Genomic DNA, 20,929 nt, shown 5'->3' on the forward strand with positions numbered 1-20,929 from the left:
CTTCAATTGTTTGGTCTTCAAAGAACACAACATCATGACTTCTAACAAGTTTCTTCTCAACTGGATCAAAGAAATGATAGCCAAATTCATCTTGACCATAGCGACAAAAATACATTGCCTAGTTTTAACATCCAACTTTGACCTCTCATCCTTAGGAACATGCACAAAGGCTTTACACCCAAAATCTGTCAGGGACATCACTATTCAAAGCATTAGTAGGAGATAAATTGATAACATATGCAGCAGTATTAAGTGTGCTTCTGCCTAAAAGGAATCTGGTAGCTTAGCATCTGAAAGCATACATCTAACTCTCTCAACAAGAGTTCTATTCATCCTCTCTGCCAAACCATTTAGCTTAAGAGTCTTTGGAGGAGTTTTCTGATGCCGAATACCCAACTCTCTACAATATCTATCAAAAGGGCCAATAAACTCACCACAATTATCAGAATGAATGCATTTCAATTTCTTTTGTGTCTGTCTCTCAACCAAGGCCCAAAAACTCTTAAACACATCAAGTACCTAATCCTTGGACTTCAAAGAGAATACCCAGAGTTTGTGAGAATAATCATCAATAAAAGCCACAAAATAAAGTGCACCACCATGAGACCTTACCTTAAAAGGACCACACAAATCAAAATGTACCAACTCCAGCAAATCAAGCTTTCTTGAAGGAGGATGACTCTGAAAAGAAACTCTCTTATGTTAACCTGCTAAACAATGAACACATTTGTTCAACTTTGCTTGTTTCACTCCAGAAAGCAAATTCTTCTTAGCCAAATTGTTCGTCCCATTCTCGCTCATATGACTCAGTCTTCTATGCCATAACAATGATGAAGTATCATCTCCACCAAATTTACTGAGCCTCTAAAAATGGAGCCCTTAAAAACATACAAGTTAGATAGCTTGTCACCGCGGGCAACAACCATCGAACTTCAAGTAAGCTTCCATTGGCCAGCACCAAGGGTATTAACATAACCCTCATCATCAAGGTATCCCACGTAAATCAAATTTAAGTGAACATCTGGAGCATGTTTGACATTATTGAGAACTAGTTTGGAACCATTGTTTCTTTCCAAACAAACTATCCCAATACCAAGAACTGCAACCTACTGATTATTACCCATTTTCAACATCCCAAATTACCTGGAGTATAAGAAGAAAATAATTTCTTCCTGGGCGTGACATGAGAAGTAACACCATAGTCCACAAACCAGCTAGACTCAGCGCGAACAAGATTGACGACATTTTCATCACAAGAAACAAGAAGATCATCATTAGCAACATTAGCAACACGATTTTCATTGTCACCTTCTTTCTTTTGTTGTATCATATCTCTCTTGTACTTAAACAATATTTCTTGATATGCCCATTCTTGTGGCAATAGTTACATGTAACATTCTTGTATTCAGACTTTGACTTACCTCTACTTTTATCTCTGTCACTCTGACCTCTAAACTTTTTTCTCCCCTTTATCTTCAGTAACTAAAACATCGGAGTGTGAAGTAGAAGAAGTTGAGCCTTGAGATATTCTTCTCATCTCTTCATTCAAGACACCACTCTTAGCATATTCCATTGTCACAACACCACTGGGAGCAGAATTAGTCAAACAAACTCGAAGAGTTTCAAAAAATTCTGGCAGAGTATTAAGAAGCCAAAGTCCCTGTATTTCTTCATCAAATTTTACATTCATTCCAGATAGCTGGTCAAGAACACCCTGAAAATCATTAATATGATCAGAAATAGGAGTGCCCTCTTTATACCTGATATTCACCAATAGTTTCAATAGAAACAACTTATTGTTGTCAGTCTTCAAAGCATAAAGAGTCTCGAGCTTGTCCCACAAATTTTTGACATGTGTCTCATTCACAATGTGATTTCGAACATTATCTTCAACCCATTGTCTAATATAGTCACAAACCTGCAAGTGCTCAAATTCTCATTCCTCATCCGTCATGGACTGGGGTTTATTAGAGGTAAACACAGGTAAATGCATTTTCTTGACAAATAGAAGATCTTTCATTTTGACTCTCCAAATATGATAGTTACTACCATTCAAAAAAACCATCTTGCTCATATTTACCTCCATCATTCAAATCAATTATCATCAATAACCAATGCTCTAATACCACTTTGTTGGAAAATACAAGGCACTAACAAGAATGTCATACAGGATAACAGTGGAATAATATCAAAGTCTAAACTTTCCCTTTCAATTTGAATCAAGAGAAGACAAAATAAATCAATCAATCAATCAATACGAAGAATGGAAAGCAAGTATATCAACCAAACAAAATGACAAGACAAGGATAAATCAATCACACAAGACCCAAAGATTTACGTGGAAAACCCTTCGATGTGTAGAGTAAAAAACCACAGGACCAACAGCTCCGCTATAAACACCAAGAGTTACATAATTGTTCTCCAAAATTGACCACAAAACAAGTCCCAAACAATGAGCAACAACGAAACAAGATTGCACCAAAACTAGAGAATTAAAGGAGAAATTTCACCCAAAAATGAGCTATTGTTCACATCCCAAAATCAGAAGCTACAGAACTCCAAATCTAATCTCCACCGTTGAAATGGAATAAAATTATTCTGAGAACGCGCAGTTCAAATATGAGCACGATCCAACGGTTAACGAAGCGTCAAACTCTGTTTGAAGAGGAATGCCTGAGCAAAAAATTTCATGAAGCAAAAACAAAATTTTTCTCTTTCTTTCAATCTCTAAAATGGATTTCTCTTGATTTTTCTCTCTTGTTTTTCTGAAAATAAGACCTAAATAACCCTTATGTGTGTTACATGATATTGGGTTTATGGGCTAAAGTGGGCTGGTCCTAATAAAACATTTATTTATCCACATTGAAAGACAAAAAAGATCTGAAACCCAACACTCACCACTACAATTTCACTACTAGAAAAATTATGAAAAATAATGTTTCAATATTTTCGGTCACCATATAGGTGCATAGCAATATGTTTTGTATAAGATAGATGTAGTATGTTTATGATATTTATTTATCTTGTTTTAACTTTATTATGCTTTTTTTAATTGTTGAAAAGCTAGTGCTAATATTAGATAGTAGCGTTGATTTTTATTTAGAAAATTTTGGAAATAGCAAAGATAATAGACATAATAATACTATATAGCTATAGTTTTCGTAATTATGCTCCATAGCTATAGTTTGTTTGCTATGAAGGTTGCGGTTTGTATATTTCACTTGTCCGTTTGTATATTTCACTTGTGAATATACAAACAAAGTAAGTATATACAAATTCTGTATTTATATATTTAGGAATTTTCAAGAATTTTGTTTGTATATTTCACTTGCCAATATACAAACAGGGTAATGTATTATGAACTTTTCATAAATTTTATATAAATAACTAGTGTAAGAATATAAAATTCTAAATTTTATACAATCAGAAACCGTTGTATACAAATTTTGAATTTATACAATCAGAGACCGAATTATACAATTTCTAGAATTCAAACAATTAAAAACCTGAATAGCAAAATTTCACGAGACTGTAGCCACAAATTAAAAATAATCGAAACTATAGAACATTCCACCATGATTCTTCTTCTGATACACATCATGCTTTATGTGCAAATTATGTCATCCTTACGAGTACAAGGTACGTGATGGATCGGTAAATCTCTCAAAATACTTTCGATAATGACAACATGAACCAGGTTCATATAACACATATCAAACTTCAAATAAGAAGGCGGAAAGAGTTCACTAATTCAGATACAGAATAGGAAAAACGTGTTTCAAAGAAGCAATCCAAATCGACGAAGGAAAGGAGTAAATATAAACGAGTCCTAGGCAGAAAAGGAAAGCGACAAACAAATTCGAAAAGGAAAAGGATTAGTTTTCTAGGGAAACAATTTCCTTTCTTTGTAGAAGTCATTAAAGGCATATTAAACTCTGTAAAAGGATCAAGCCCAAGAAAGAAAAAAACTGTCTTTGCCATATGACAAATTGAGAGAAGTAGTCCAGTGAAGGCCGAATCATCGAGGAGATCAAGAAAGCGAAGGAAAGAAGTACTAGAGTTAAAATTTCTTTCTAAGTTTGAGAGTCGCATTGATTTATTGTCGAATCAGTGTTTAGGAGTTGTTCTAAGAGAGAGTTTGTCAGAATTGTAACAAGAAGCAAGTTTGACTTCTTGGATGATAGCGTTAAGAGAGAGGTTGAAAGAATTGTAACAAGAAGTAAGTTTGACTTGTTGGAGAGTATAGTCTTCGATTATAGTTAATCGATAAAGGTTAGACGTTTTAGAGTTAATTCATTTATTGAGTAAGTTGTAATCTTGAATTAAAACTCAGGAATAAAACTGTGATGTGGGGTTTCCCTTCCTTGAGGGAGGAAGGTTTCCACGATAAATCTGTGTTATTGTGGTTATTTCAGTAAACATAAAAGAACTTGATTCTTGCATATAGGGCAATGTTTCTTCAGTACGTTAATGACATCGTCAATTCATTGAAGCTTCCTAAAATAATTTTTTATCTTGGAAAACTTTTATTTATTGATTTAATATAAATACTAATTAAGCAAAGTAATTAGAACTTACTTATTATTTTTTAATCTTATCTCAAATTTGTCAATATAATGAATGGGTTCCCAATAAGAAAAGTAACTACTACTTACTATTAATTTGTCAATGCCAAATATAGTTAAATTATCACTTTATTCTTTGCTTCTCAAATAATATATAAAATCAATCTATACAGATAAGTAAAAATGGGTCTAGATCCACATTATTTGACTTTTGTAAAGACAAAAAAGGAAAAATAATTATGAAAATAGGGTTGAGAGATATGAAATTTAAAAAAAGAAATATAATTATGGGAACAAGTTAATGAGTTGAAAATAAGTACTCATTCCTATTTAAGTGTGTAAGTTCGATTGAGAACGAAAAAAACCCAGTAATTCACTACTTAACTTCTATTTTCTCTGTGATTTTTGGGTTTCGATTTCACAAAAATGGATAACAAACCACTTAATCAAAATTTTCTTGACGAAGAGGTACATCAATAACAACATTTTCGATTACTATTTCGATAGAACTCAATAGTTTTAGATCTATTTAAATATACATTTATATAAATAATTTTATTAAAATCTTATTTTCTAAAATTTTGAACTCTTCATAAATACAAAACTGTAGCTCGAAGTTTCTAGATTTTTTTTCATGATTCTTCTTGTAATACACATTCACGTTTTGTGTGTAGCTTGTGGACATCGAGAAATCGGAAGAAAGCTGGATCTTTCAGCATCTTGAGAATAAGGTACGTCAATTGCATTTTTTTTTATTGTAGTTTTGTATTATGGAATCATTTTTTCTAAGATGACATTTAATTTGATATAGAAAGAGTAGCATTGTGTAGGATTCCGAACTTATAAACTCAAAAATGTAGCTCAATGCTAATTATTTCTAGAACTCTCCGCCACGATTCTTCTTGTGATACACATTACGTTTTTTGTGCAGGTTATGGACGATGAGTTTGAGAAAGTCGATGAATCGGCATTTAACCAATTATGTCAGTCCTTAGAGAATGAGGTACGTTCAATGGCATCGATATTTATTGGTGTAAAATTATACAGTTTATATATTATTAAAATTATTTTTGTGTAGGTTCTCAAAACCAATAAAATGCATATAAGTGCACTCATTCAATCACTTGAGGATGAGGTATACCAATGATGTTGCTATAATTTACCCGAATTCTCTACTCGTTTAAATTATGTTGATTGGACTCTCTAAAAATAATGACGCATCCATGTTTGATCCTTCAAAAATGCATTTGTTGACATTTTTGAAGAGTTCGAGCAACATATGATCCTTCAAGATGTTTTCACTCACTTAGGGTGCTTTTTGCAGGGTATGGTTAATAGCCAATTTCGATCCGTTTACTTGTTGAAGAAGGAACATGCTCCTTCCTTCTTCCGGAAGCTGGTTTATAATTTTTTCCGTGATGCTCGCTTTGTTATACAAAACCTGATTAAGACTCTGTATGTATTTTCATTGTTGTTTTGAGCCAATTTTGTTTCATTTTGATCATGTATGTTGATGACTTGTGTTACTTTCATTAATTTTAGTGAGTCTTCATCATCAGCAGTTGTGGATTTTGATTTCTTAAATATGCATTGTCTCAAGCTGAAAGGAAGTTCGGCATGGTGAGTTTTTGTTTCTTAAGGTAGCGATAAGAATTCTTCTTCATAATGCAGATTAATTTGTTCAACTTATTTTCCACAGTATTGGAGCATGTACTCTTCAGAATGGATGCTATGTTTTTATTGAAGCAGTTGATAGAAAGTCGAAGGAGGAGTATGATTCTTTCTGCATCAACTCGATATTTGATTTGTCTACATCTTGATATGTTTTTGATTTTGAAAATGTTTAATGTGTGTCTTTTTTATCTCAAAATTGACTTTTTCAGATCAAAGATCTTAGTTTTGTAATGTTGGGATTTTGTGTAGGTGTTTGCAGGCAGCAAGAAACCTGAATCAAGCATATCATGAACTTCATAACAAATTTAAAAGCCTCATGAAGGTACTATAATATCATGCCGATACATTTACTTGAACTCCCTTTTGTCATTTGGTAATTACATTTCTGATTTTGATACAATTCTATGTCTATGTTCTTTCAATTAGTCATCTTAACGTTTTCTCTTGTTGAAGTGTGTGACCATTTAATCAAAAAGTTTAAGCTATGTTGTTAGAGAAAGCACAAAACAACAACCTATTCAGTATAATCCCACATGTGAGGTACCTAGAGAGAATGAAGTGTACAAAGAGTCCAAGACCGTGGATGCCGTTTTCGATGGACAACCCTCAGCTCAAGAACAGATTTTAAAGAAGAGCAAGAGTGAAAAACAATGATGAAAGTAATGAAGAAAACGGTAAAAGAGTATTGATAACTAAAGTAAATAAAACAACAGTAGTAGTAAAATAGAAGGATAAGATCATGTTAGAATAAAAATAATAATAATGGTAAGGAAATCGATAGATGAACTAGCTTGAAACCCCGCTCTATCACAAGGAAGGGGAAAAACACTCGACTACTCTACTGCCCACTAACCGATAATTTGCGTCCTTTATGCTTTTCTATTTATGATCATGCCCTCGATAAGGTGAAAATGTGCAATGTCTTATCTAATCACCTCTCTCCATTATATATTTATGTATTATGCTTAAAACCTATGTATTTCATATCTACTAACATTATTATTTGCATGCAAAATAAAGCTTGAGAAGGAAATTGTGTCAGCTGAGGAGAGAGCCCTTGGTCTCAAGTGATTCTCTCATGGTTATGGACCGGTAATATTCTCTAGTTTCCTTTTTCTTGGGGGTTTTTAGTATGTTTTCTATCTAGTACTCCACGTTTGTTTCAAGAAATCTATGAATCAATTTAAATTCCTTTTTTTACTCTTGATTCTTTTCTGATCGAATAGATAGATCTTGTTTATTATTAACGAGTATATGCAAAAACTCTATTTACTTATGTCATTCTATAAGTCTTCCTTTTCACGTATGATATTAATCCCATTCGCTTTGACAACATCCACTAATTATTAGGAACTAATTAATTTGAAAGCCATATTTCTTGTCAGTAAAAGATTAGTTTAATATTTTTCCTTTTTGGTTTTTGTGAATATAAAGGACTTCCAGATCAAAGATGGGGAATCAATATGCATGGAGAGTGAATCTGTTTTAATACTACAATTTCTGCTGCTAGAAAAACTATGTAATTAAATAATGTTTCAACGTTTTAGTCATCAACATGCAGAGTGTGTTTTGTATATATAAGACAATTATGCCATCTATATTTATTTGTCTTGTTTCTATTTTACTAGCATGTCTTTTTATGGTTGAAAAGTCTAGCTAAGCTGGATGGTAAGTCGATTTTGTAACACCTGGAAAATTTTTGAGCTAAGACTCAAACCATTCTTCGTAGTGAGTGAGATTTTACCGAGAAATTTAAATTTTCTTAAGTGTTAAGGTCACTAGATGTAGCACCTTCAGTTCCAAAAATGAACTAAAAAGAATTCATTCAAGTCATTCCTAAGTTCTTTTAAGTTTTGGGTCAACTTCAAATGACTATAACTTTCAGCACAGGAAGAGTTAGGAGACCCTTAAGATATCAAATGAAAGATCTCTAAGTCCTCTTTCCAACGCCACCGGGTTTGCTAAATTTTGAGTTCGGATGAGGAGATATGCCCGTTTGGGTTCAGCCTTTCCAGTTAAGGAAAGTTACCCGAATGAATGAGGGGTATTTTGATCTTTTCCTTACCCCACTAGCCTAACTCATTTTTAGTAGTATCTAAACTGACTTAGATCAGTTTTCACAATTTCTAATACGCTTAGGTTTTTGAGAGGAGTTCAAGAAGAGGAAAAGAGGAGAAAAGAAAAAGCGTTCAAGATTTTTGCGATTCTTCGAGGGATTTCGCCAAGGATTTTATCCTAAGAGGTATGTAAGTTCTCATAGTGTTGGGTTCGTTCACCCACACGCCAATCATGTGATTTTTATCCGTAATTTCATTCTTGAGGTTGAATGGTTTGAGTTCTTCAGGAGTTTCTTGAGGTTTTGTTCTTCATTCCTTGTTAATGGAGTTTGTTGAGTTTTTGAGGTGAGGATCTTGCGAGTGAGTGTAATTCTTGAGTAATTTGGAGTAGATTTTCATGTACTTGAGTTAGGTTTACGAATCTAAGAAATTTGGGAAGAATCCAAATAAATTTTAGGTGAATTTAGGACCCAAAATCGAAGAAGAAAAATTCAAAAGTTTCTGGGTTGGGGCTGGGGAAGCGCGTCAGCCGTGTGCTCAATCAAACCCGCAGTAAATTGGGGTTGGGACAGCGCGCCTAATCATACCCCAAGTAAATGGAAGTTGGGGCAATGCACCATCAGTGCGCCCAATTAGACCCCTTGTAAATGGAGGCCTGGTGCCACACGCTGGCAATTCGCCCAATCAGACCCCCAATAAATGGGCCATTTTCCTTCTCTCTTCTTGTTTTGTACTTGTTTATTTGAGTCGAGCTTTCATTTTCTTCTTACTCCCTACTAATTAAACATTTATTAATCGTCAAGAGATCCTATATATCATGAATCATAACTCTTGAATTCATAGTTCAAATTCAAGAAAGAGTTAAGAGTAGAGTTCAAGAAAGTCTTTGAGTTAAATTGTGAATCCCTTGAGATCAACTATCGATTTGAGCTACCCTTGAGTCGAGTTGTTCATGTATATAATTCCGCATCAACACTATGAGTCAAGAAGTCTTGGGCTTTGTAGTACCATTGAATCCTTGAGTTCAGGAGTTATTGAGTTCCGAGTATTGAGTTATATATATATTGGTTATTGAAAACCTTGAATTGAGTCGTTCACGTCCATAATTCGGTATGAACCCTATTTTGAGAAGTCTTTTACAATTATTTACAATTTGTTTTAAGACATGAGTACTTGAGTATGAGGATGAGTAGAGTTGAGTTTACTTTTTCAAAATGATATATGGGAACTAAGTATTCTCAAGAGTAAATGTTTTTACATTTAAGATGAGAGGAAACACCGATTTTCCAAAGAGTTCATGAGGTGTTTTGAGTACTATCTCTTTTAAGAGAAATCTTCTGAGTAATAATCTCAAAGTTGAGGATGAGGAAATGTTTTTTTTTAAAACATATGAGCTAAGTTATATTTTGGGAATAATATTGAACACCGATATAGGGGAGAGTTCAACAACATACAACTCCATAAACCATGTAGCCAACGTGGGTAGAAAGGGTCATACTTTTTAGTTGAATAATTATTTGTTTTTAAGCATAGACTAGTGGATCCACTTAGTTGAGGAGTTATATACCCCGGCAAGGTATATGACAGTTCTGGCAGTATGGGAGAGACGTTGTATCATCACATAACTCATAGTGATGGTTGTCGGTTAGAAAATCTCCCAAATAAGAGTTATTATTGTATTTTTACATACAGATGAGTTATTATTGTATTTTTACATAAAATTGAGTTGCTATCTATTGTTTTACAACTTTCCATATATTGCATATTTTGTTGTCGCTTTATCCTTAAGTATCTTGAGTTGAGTACCCTATTGTTGAGTTGAACCCTATTTCTCTTAGTTGAGTTGAATTATGTTTCACTGAGTTGAGTATCTTATTATTGAGTTGAGCCCTATATCTATGCGTTGAGTTGAATTATGTTTCACTGAGTTGAGTATCTTATTATTGAATTGACCATATTTCTCTGAGTTGAGTTGAACTATGTTTCATTGAGTTGAGTATCTTATTATTGAGTTGAGCCTTATTTCTCTGAGTTGAGTTGAACCATGTTTCACTGAGTTGAGTACCTTGGTTAGTTGAGCCCTATTTGAGTGAGTTGACAAGAGGTAAGTATGTTTCTTTTCCATCAGTTCAAGCTTATGTTTACGCTTTAGAATTCCCCTTACATGCTCATACATTCCATGTACTGACACCATTTGGCCTGCATCTTTTATGATGCAGATACAGATACCGATATTCAGGGTCATCAATAGAAGCTTCGTTGATACCACTTGCAATTCCAGTTATAGTTATGGTGAGCCTCCTTGCTTCCGGAGGGTTCCATTTTTACTTTAAGTTTGTTAGGATGTCGTGGGTCTTGTCCCAATAATCCTTTTGTAATAGTAGAAGCTTCATATATAGATAGTTCAAAGGTCGAGGAGTCTATCATTATTTCCTTGTGGTTGTTATGTTTTTAGTTCATGAGGCATTTAACTAATACTTGTAAAATTATTTTTTGACAATTATTGGAGTTTAGTTTAGATTAAGTTTTTAAAGTTATCTTTGCATCATGAGTTTCCATTTTGCTTGAGTAAGTCTTCTGCTGAGTAATGAGTCAGGCCAAGGATTCGCTTGGGAACCAACAATGATTTTTGAGTACCAATTACGGTCAGGGTGTAGGCTTGAGGTGTGACAGATTTCTCAAATCGTCACACGAATTTATTATGTATTTCAGATAGTCTTCTTTCTTCCTGATTCCAATTTTCTTCAATAAAAAAATGACATTTTGATATAATAGTTACTTTAAGTGACCATACGAGATATCTACTCCTAAATAGTTCTTATTCTTATTATTATTAATGGTGCAAGCTCTGGATCAGCAAGGCAAACTGGGATCTTGAGTCTTCACAGGTGGATGATAAAAAAATACGGCCCTCACCTCCACCTCCAGTCGTATCGTTAGTTGGATCATAAGCGGTTGTTGATATCCCGGCTCTCCGGTGGTGTAGCCTTGTACTCCACCATGCATACGAAAGAAAAAAATTATATCAAATCCTTCATTTAAGTAGTTCATATATATAGTTCCAAGTTGAGACTTTATTATTAACTCAATATTAATAGTCTTTTATCATTTTACGTGAACCTATTTGACTAGACATGTAGTTATTATTAAAAAAAAAAAAAACGTTTAGGTTTAGACATATCATAAGATTTGTGTAACTCTGAGTCTTCTAAATTTATAATCTTAAGCATATATAGAATATTCTTTTTATAAGAACCAAAAAATAAGACATGAATTAAACTGTAGAAGTACCCTATCAAAGCATTATATATATATCTATATAGTAAAAAATTATATAATCAGATCTTCGTAAATTTATCGCCAAACAAATTTTTATGGATAATATATATAACTTAAACTCGTATTTTTTGTTTTTTTTTTTATGTGTGTTTATGCATATATATACCTAGCATTTGCATTTTGGTCCAAAATATTCATAAAATCTGCGTGTCAACATGTATTCGGACAAAATTAAATGTTGATGTTGGTGAAAAAAATAGTACATAACATTATTGTTTAACTTTGCTTTCCCCTACAGTTTTTGAGTTTTTACTTCTCAAATATGGATAATGAGCCCTCTAATCGAAAATTTCATGATTACTAAAATGTGATGATTTAGGGCGTGTTTGGTATGAAGGAAAATGGTTTCCTAAAAAATGTTTTCTTGGAAAACACGTGGATTTCTAACTTATTTTCTCATGTTTGGTTAGTGAGTAGAAAATATTTTTTAATGTTTGGTTGGTGAATGAAAAATATTTTCCAAAAAATATTTTTTATTTTTGGCTTGAGACTAAAAATACTCTATAGAAAAATATTATATGTTGGGAAAAATACCTCAATAATTGATCTAGGACCTGACCCCGACATCGAAACTAAGATAAGACCCTGATAACCATTCAAAAATCCGACCCTGAGATTTCACCCAGGACCTAACCAGACTTTCGACCCAGGAATGTTTTTCTCAAAAACATTTTTTTTAAAATTGACGGGGTTGTGGGGGGGGGGGGGGGGGGGGAGGGGTAACGGCTGAGGGTAGGGGTGGGTGTAGCATAAAAATGATTTTTAAATATTTTTTTTGATGGGGCGGGAGTCGTGGGGTTGGCCTAAAAAATGAAAATTATTTAAATTTGAAATATTTTTCAAAAACAGTTTTGCTTAAAATAAGGCAAATAATTTTGACGGGAATGGCCCGGGTGGGGGGGGGGGGGGGGGGGGAAGTGGTCAGGGTGACATAAAAATGAATTTTTTTTAAATTTAAAATATTCTTCAAAAACAACTCTTTTTTGAAAAAAAAAAAGTTTTTGACAGGGTGATTAGAGCTGCGGTGGTCGGGGGGGGGGAGGTTGACGAGGATGGCCTGGGTGGCATAAAAAAAAATTAAATTAAATTTAAAATATTTCCCAAATTTAACTTTATTTTTTAAAAAAATTGGCGGGGTGGGGGGAGGGGATGACCTTGTTGGGGGGGGGGTGGCATAAAAAAATTAATTTGAAATATTTTTCAAAAGCAATTTTTTTGGGGAGTGGAGGGGGGTAGGGAGTAGGGTTGGTAGGGGTTGGATGAGGTAAAAAAAATCTTAATATTTGAAATATTTTTCAAAATAATTTTTTAATTTTTAATTTTTTTTCTTTGTGGGGGGGGGGGGGGGGTAGCTTTGGTAGGGATAAAAATATATTTGAAATTAAAAAAAAAATTAAAATTTTTAATTTTTTTTTTGAATGGGGAGGGTGGGGTACGGGGTATGAGTAGGGTAAGATAAAAAATTTAAAGAATGAAGTAGGGTTTTGGAAAATGTTTTCCTTAATTTTAGAAGGGAAATCATTTTCCTTAAATTTGAGGAAAATAAGTTGATTTGGAAAACATTTAAGCCAACCAAACATCGAAAAATTATAAAACATTCTCGAGAAAATGTTTTCCTCCATACCAAACACACCCTTAGTAATGCCTCAACTTGTTCATGATCCAAATTACACACATCATAATAATTCAAATGATCATAATTTGCCTACGTATAATTCATCATTATCGTGCATCTTGCCTAATTGTATCATTCCACAGTATGTCTCGTGCTGGTACTCTAAGCACATAAGAAGAAGAAGAAGAAGAACCCCCCTAGATCGCCTTTAAATTCATGCTTATATTGAGTTGGGTTCTGTAACTTTCGGCGAGAAGCCTGAGTTCGCCGAGTGCACTCGGTGACTCACCGAAAGTCTTCTTTGATGGCCTTTTCTGCGCCCCCAACCCTTAAAATACACTGTAACTTTTGGCGGGCTTGTCTGTGATCGCCGAATGGTGTCGGCGATACGCCGAAAGGGCCTTCCCATCGCCGACTGGACATTTTTCTGGAAAATTTTGATGCCAATCCTTTGGGCAAGCCCGATCTAGCTCTCCAAAGTGATTCGGCGAGTCTCTCTGCAATATGATTTCTGTGATTTTTCTTGAAATATTTCTAACATTATATGATGTTTTTGTAGAATTAAGTTGTTTATATTCCGGATATAATTTATTTAATTTTCTTCTTATTTTTCTTAATTTTCTACTTGTATGTATCAGAGCTATGGATAATAAGAAACACGGTAAGAAACATACAAGTAGAAAATTAAGAAAAATAAGAAGAAAATTAAATAAATTATATCCGGAATATAAACAACTTAATATGATATTATAATATCTTTTTACTAAGTGTCTTAATTTTGATATTTCTTTAATATTACTTTTAGGTAGTACTAAATTCATGGTAATATGTAATAATATTTATTGTAATATTCTTCTGATAATTGTTTTAATCTGAACATTTCATTAATATTATTTATGATATATTCAAGATATAACATATCTTCGGTTCTTTGGTACATAGATAAATTTTCCTTCATTAATTGTTCTAATAGTTTTATATCTTCCATAGCTTCTATCCAATATCGTAAATATTCGTAATTCATTTTAATCTGAATTTATTTCTAATAAATCGTACCATTCTATTATTTCATTATCTAAATATAGATCTTGTAAATCTATTTCATACCATTCTTGATTCAATATATTTTCTGATTCGTAATCATTAAATATTTTTTCCCATATTATTCTCCTTAATTCAATTATTTCTATATTGTTAAGTATATATAAGATTAAACTTTCGTAGTTTTTTATCATTTCGTCATGCATATATGTAGTCATGTTCGTTGTCTATGCAGTTTTTATTTTCAAATTATTCCTTCCTATCATATTCATAATTGATTAAATTCATATTAGATCATTATGAACTAGATTATATTTATCATGTTTTCCTGTCACTACTAGCATCGTACTTTAGCGGATACTTTCTTCTTATCAGCGCCTCAACTTTGTTTACTCCCCTAAACGGCTTCCCTCGCCTACCGGTTTCAACATTAGGATGGCATAGTATAGAAGTTTTCTCCCTGTTTCCAGTGTGCTAATAAATTAGAAATCATGATTCAAATAATTCTAATACATAATAACTAACATAAATTTATTCAATCATATATATGATATTCAGGAATATATGAAATTAGTTCCGCATATTTTTTGAACAAAATACCTTTGCCTCTTGCTTAGCCATGCTATCTGAAATATCTGACTGGATTTCAGATTTATCCATTAACTTTTTAAGTATTTTTATATCTTAGTGGAGAGAGTGTTTATAAGAAAGTTTTTATTATGTTAGGCAATGCCTGCCTTATAACATTTACATCCGATTCCTTATATAGACATACAAACTTACTATTCTAAATACTTATCCTAACACGTTTTTTTTTTTTTTTTTTTTTTTTTTACACCTGTCCACTACTATTTACTACTATTCATGACTACTATTCATGAATAGTTCCTATTTTATCTTATTAAGACTTATTTACACCTAACTTTTACACTTGTCTAATATGCACATGCCTTTACGACTTTTATTTACAATCTACACTATCTACATTTGTCATTATTTGATGACAAAAGACCCATACCTACTTCATATCTACCTTATGACACATATCTTTGACTAACTTTACATTTTTACATTATTACATATATCTTCCTTCCGTTCTTATCTTTGACATAACTTTTTCCGCTTCTTCTTGTTTTCTTCCTCGTTAATTATTCCAGCTGGACATCTGGAATTATATTATCTTCTCCGTTGCACTTTGAACATATATGGTCCGGATATTTATGACCAATTAGTTTACAATATCTGGTTAATAATTCTGCTGAAATAAATCCTTCTTTTAATGCTCGTGTCGTAGGTCGTTCTTCTGGCTTAAGTAATGATAAAATCCATCTCTGGACTTCATCCATATCTGCTTTCCTTAGCTCTCTTGAATTGGAATAAATCATTAACTGGTCTCTTGCATAGTAGCTCCATATAGCATTTCCATTTAAATAATTATTTGCTAACTCTTGTATGATAGTTGATATACCAATTATTCTTTTGTTGGCATAAAAACTTGGTATCTCTATTTTGCATATCTCTTCTTGTTGTCCGATATCCTCGGGTATAATCATATCTTTAGTCAGTCCTATCTTGATAACCTGTATCGGAGGCTTTATCTCCTCATATAATATCTCCGCTGGTGCCGTATAGAATTTTATATAAAATAAATTTCCTTTCGTAACTCTTTTGTATGTGATAAATGCTTTGTATAGTTCTGGTATTCCACTAACTTCTTCTCCGTCATATGTATATACAGTATTTAGTAATCCATAGTTATAACATATCCTTACTAGGTTGGCGTTAGTTTTTGGTTGTGCAATCAGTTTATTATAACCTTGCAATCTTTGGGTTAAATAATCTTGGTTTAGTTCTTTTGTAGTTGATCTGGGATTGCGGTTTAAATAGGTTTGGATTTTGTGGATATTTTCAATATAGGTTCGTGTGATGTAGTTATATGTCTTTTTCTCATTTTGATTTTGTAAACTATCTGCGTATGTGGATGTTTGTGGTTCTATGGATACTTGTCTAGGTGTCCTTTGGGTAAATGGTTTTGCAAATAGCTGGTTTAAGTTAGCGTTTTTATGTTGTTTATCGCTAACTTGTTTGCTTGTACCTGCAGCTGTATTTAAACAAACGTTATGGGTTTTAAGGAGTTTCCCATCGTCTCCTTTTAGCTCTGGGTTTTTTTCGTCTTCCGGTCGACGTAGCTCCGCATTTTTATAGTCATGCTGCTGACTAGCTTTAGACTTCAGATTATCTTCATTAGTCTTTAGCTTTTGTATCTCGTTGTCCATACTGTCCACTTTTATACAAAGTGTAGTAATGGCTTTGAGTAGTTTTTCAATTGTATCTTCTTCCTCAGTCTCAGTCTGAGTAGCTTTGTCTTGATAAGTAATCTGCAATAACATTCTTATCAGTTTTTATTACTTAAATTGTAAATGTAAAATTTAATATATTTAATACCAATCTTCTTATTTCTTTTGTTGTTACCGAATCTTGTATTTTTCTTGTTAGCCACCATTTTACTTGTGTATTATCTGTCCTTATAATAAATTTGTTATATACAATATATGGTTCAAATGATAATAAACACTTATATACTGAGTATAATTCTTTTCTATTTATTTCCCATTTTATTTCTGTATTATTAAATGTTCCTGAATAATACCTGCAATGATGTTCTATCGTAGCGTCATCATACCTGTATTTTAATATTCCTCCATAACTTTTTTCACTCGCATCTGATTCTATTATATAAGTAAATTTTTTGTTTTCATCTGGAAAATATAACTTAGGTAAGTTTTTACATAATGATTTTACCTTTTGTATTTGTATTTGGTCTTTTTTATCAAACTGGTATTCTATATCTTTCTTTAATTTTTGTTGTAATGGTTTTAAATTCTCTGCTAATTTTGGTATGTATTCTCTTACTTGATTTACTAGTCCTAAGAACGATTGTAATTTCTTTTTTGTGTCTAGTTGTTCATTTGAGTTAATTATTTTTTGTACTATATGTGTTTGCATTTTTATTCCGTTTTTATCAATTTGTATTCCTAAGAATTCTATTTGATTTTTCATTATATAAGCTTTCTTTTTACTTAGACTTATACCTGAATATTCTATTATGTGTATACATTTTTCTAGTAATCTTATATGTTCATCTTGTGTTTTGGAATATAATAATATATCATCAATGTACACTACACAATTTTCTATTTGTTTAAAGTAATTGTCCATAAAGTGTTGATATCTACCTGGTGCGTTTTTATATCCAAATGGTAATACGTTCCATTCATAAAATCCTTGTGGTACAGTGAATGCTGTTAGTTTTTTAGATTCTTCTTCTAGTTTTAAGTGATAAAATCCTGATTTACAATCAAATTTGCTAAAATAATTATATCCTTGTATTTGTCTTATTTTTAGTATTTTATTTGGTATTGGATAATTATATGTTTTAGTTTTTGCATTTAGATTTCTATAATCAATAACCATTCTACTTTTTCCTCTTTTTTGTTCACTATGTTTATTTACGATAAATGCCGGGCTTGTATGCTTACTATTGCTTTCTTTTATATATCCTTTTTCTAGTAATTCATCTATATGTATCTTAAACTCAGTTAAATCATTAAAATTATACTTTAATGGTTTTTGGGTTATTATACTGTTATTATCAATTAGCTCAATTTTTACTTTTGTTTTATGTTTTTCCCATCCTTGTAAAGGATCCTCACTATATAATAATTCTAACTTATCTTGAATTATTTTTACTTTATCTATAGAGAATATAATTAATTCTATTTTAGGGTCTTCTTCTTTTATATTTTCTAATTTTTGTGTAATTTTTTCACTTCCTTTTATCCATTCTGTTGTTTTTCGTTTTTTATTATTTACTCTTTTTGCTCCTATTTTTTGTTTACACGGTGTTGTGAACCACCAGTGTGTTTTTGTTATTATATGTGGGTATAATTTTTCTAAAAATGGCATTCCTAATAGCATATCTTTTGTAGTTAATTCAAAGTTATATATTTCTTCTATAGTTAATATTTTATCCCATATTTGTACTTTTATATTTTTTGCCTTATATGTGATCATGCTTCCTTCATTATTAAATCCTGTTACTACTATAGGTGTTTTTAGTTTTTCCCACTTATCTTCTGGTAAACAATTGTATTTACATATATTAGCTTCTGCTCCCGTATCTATCATTGGTGTATAATATCGGTTGTAATATCCTTCTATTATTATCTTTGCAAGTATATATATTTTCATATTTTTATTTTCATATTTTTATCATACCAAAGTCCTTTTTATTATTACTCTTTTATTTTCATAATTTATTGTTAACTGTTTGTCTTCTAGATTATATGGTTTTACTTGTTCCAACCATTTTATTCCTAAAATGATATTTTCATTTCCTTGATATATTTTGAATTTTATTACTATTGGTACTCCTCCGATGATTATTTCCTTTTCCGTAGTTTCTTCGGTATACATTAATGCTTTTGGTAGTTCGGAGCATGATTGTTCAATAGTTATTATTTCATCTTCCGTTACTAATTCTCTTGTAATATAGTTTTCTTCTCGTCCTGTATCTATTAATATTAAATATTTTCGTTGTTCCATTATTCTGGTTATGTAGTAATGATGTGGTTTTATATCTTCTTCTATTGATTTTTGTGGGGTTTTATCTATTCTCCTTGAGGTACTCATTTTTGATGATGTTTGGGGTATCTCATCGTTTATTCTTTTCGATGTGCTTAGTCTTTCTTTTACTATTTCTAAATCTTCTTCTATATCAATTTCATTATAACTATAATCGTTTTTATCTATGACTGTAACTATTCTTTCAAAGGGATCTTCTATTTTTATTTTATCTATTTTATTTTTTGCTGTTATTTTGTGTTTTGTTGTTAGAACATATAAGTTTTTACATCTAGCTGTAAATATTTTACTTCCTGGGGCTAGTTCTATTCCTGACATTCTCCAATATAATACTAATGATTTATCTATATTTCTGTCATTTATTGCTACTGAGTAATTAGCACTTATTATAAATTTAAATTTTTAGTATATGAGGTTACCTCTTACTGCACTTATTACACTTTTTTCTATGGGTTGTATAATTCTATCATCCGCTAAGTATATTTCTATGGGTGTATCTATTCCTTCTCTAAAACATGCTTTTATTAATATTTCTGTTCCTCCTAAATGTACATATTTAATTGGATTTTTAGCCTTAATATCTTGTATTTCTTTATTTATTATTCGTTTATTTATTATTGGTATTTTGGCCTTTCCTTTAGTATATTTGCAATCTATGATATGTTCTCTTTGACTTACTACATAATATTCTTCTTTTTGTCGTTTAAACCAGTTTCTTACTGTTGGTATTTCGAATATTTTTGCTACGCTTAGGTCTAATTCTTTTCCTTTTATTTGTTCAAATATACTATTATCGAATATTATTTTCTGTTCTAAATATTCTTCGTCTTGATGCTTTTCTTTATTTATTGTTTGTATATCTGCTTCAGTCATTTGTTATATTATAGGATTCACTATCTGATTCTATTTCTATGTCATTATCTATTTCATTTTCCGATAATTCATATATACTATCATTGCTTTCTAATTCATAATCTACATATTCTATTTGTGTATATTTTTCATCGTCTATTATTATTTCTGATATTTGTTTTTTCTTTGGGTTCTTAGGTAATTTACAATCTCTAGCTATATGTCCTAATTTTCCACAATTATAACAAGTACATTCCGTTAGTTTTCTTTTTGGTCTATATGGTCTTTTGGTTTTGTAATTTTTTACGTAGTACCTTCTTCTTGGTTTTTTATATTTGTATTTTGATCTATATTTTTTAGTATATTTCTTTCTATTTTTATAATACCTATCCGTACAACCAAATTGGGGTGCTGTTTTATTTTTGCAACATGCTAAGTTTTTTACTAATATTTTTTCCATCTTTATTTCTTCTTTATGTTTTTCACATAGTTCCATAAACCATCGTTGCAAGAATTTTATTCTAGCTCCTAAGGTATCTGTTAATTCTGCTTCATTCCAACTTTTTATTACTTTTGAATTAAAAGGTTCTGGTAATTTTGTAAAATATAATTTTCTTATTTCTTTACTTTCTTCTATGCTATATGTTCCTTTATAATAATATTCTCTAAATGCACATGTATATTCATCTATGTAACACATATTACATATTGCTAATTTTGTCATTAGATTTCGATTTATGATTTTTTCTTTATTTTGTTCTTCTACCTCTGTTGTCATACTGCTAAATTCATTCCTTATAGCTATTTCATATTTATATAGTATTTCCATGGTTGTAGTGGCTATTCCACCATCAATTTTTTTATTATTTCTTAAAGTTGTTAAGCTTTCATTTGTTAAATTTTGTAGCCATAATTTTACTGTTCCTATAAGTGTTCTTTCTATGTATCCTGGTGCCTCTGCTATTACTATCTTGTTATCTATTAATTGTTTTGATATGTATCCTACCCATAATTGGATTGTTTTATTTATGTCTGCTACACAGTCTAAATCTAAAAATTCATGTTGTCCAGTTATTGGCTTAGGCGTCCATTTTTTATTTAATCTTCTATCCCATGTAGTTTTTTCTTTATCATATTGTTCA

General features: G+C 31.5%; 1 protein-coding gene across 6 annotated transcripts in view; it reads left to right on the forward strand.

Moving 5' to 3' along the window:
- The window catches only part of LOC125809294 (uncharacterized), an 862,104-nt gene that overhangs the window by 654,255 nt on the left and 186,920 nt on the right, over window positions 1-20,929 (forward strand). Inside the window, exon 7 of one of the 6 annotated variants that reach the window (XM_049488952.1) lies at window positions 11,566-11,576. The exons of the other annotated variants lie outside the window; for them this stretch is intronic. The gene's annotated coding sequence lies outside the window, so the exon portion shown is untranslated. Of the gene's footprint in view, window positions 1-11,565; window positions 11,577-20,929 lie in introns of those variants that run through there. 6 annotated transcript variants of the gene reach the window in all.

Source organism: Solanum verrucosum, unplaced genomic scaffold (genome assembly GCF_900185275.1).
Source record: "Solanum verrucosum unplaced genomic scaffold, falcon-dt-bn FXZP01000062.1, whole genome shotgun sequence".
Taxonomy (NCBI): domain Eukaryota; kingdom Viridiplantae; phylum Streptophyta; class Magnoliopsida; order Solanales; family Solanaceae; genus Solanum; species Solanum verrucosum.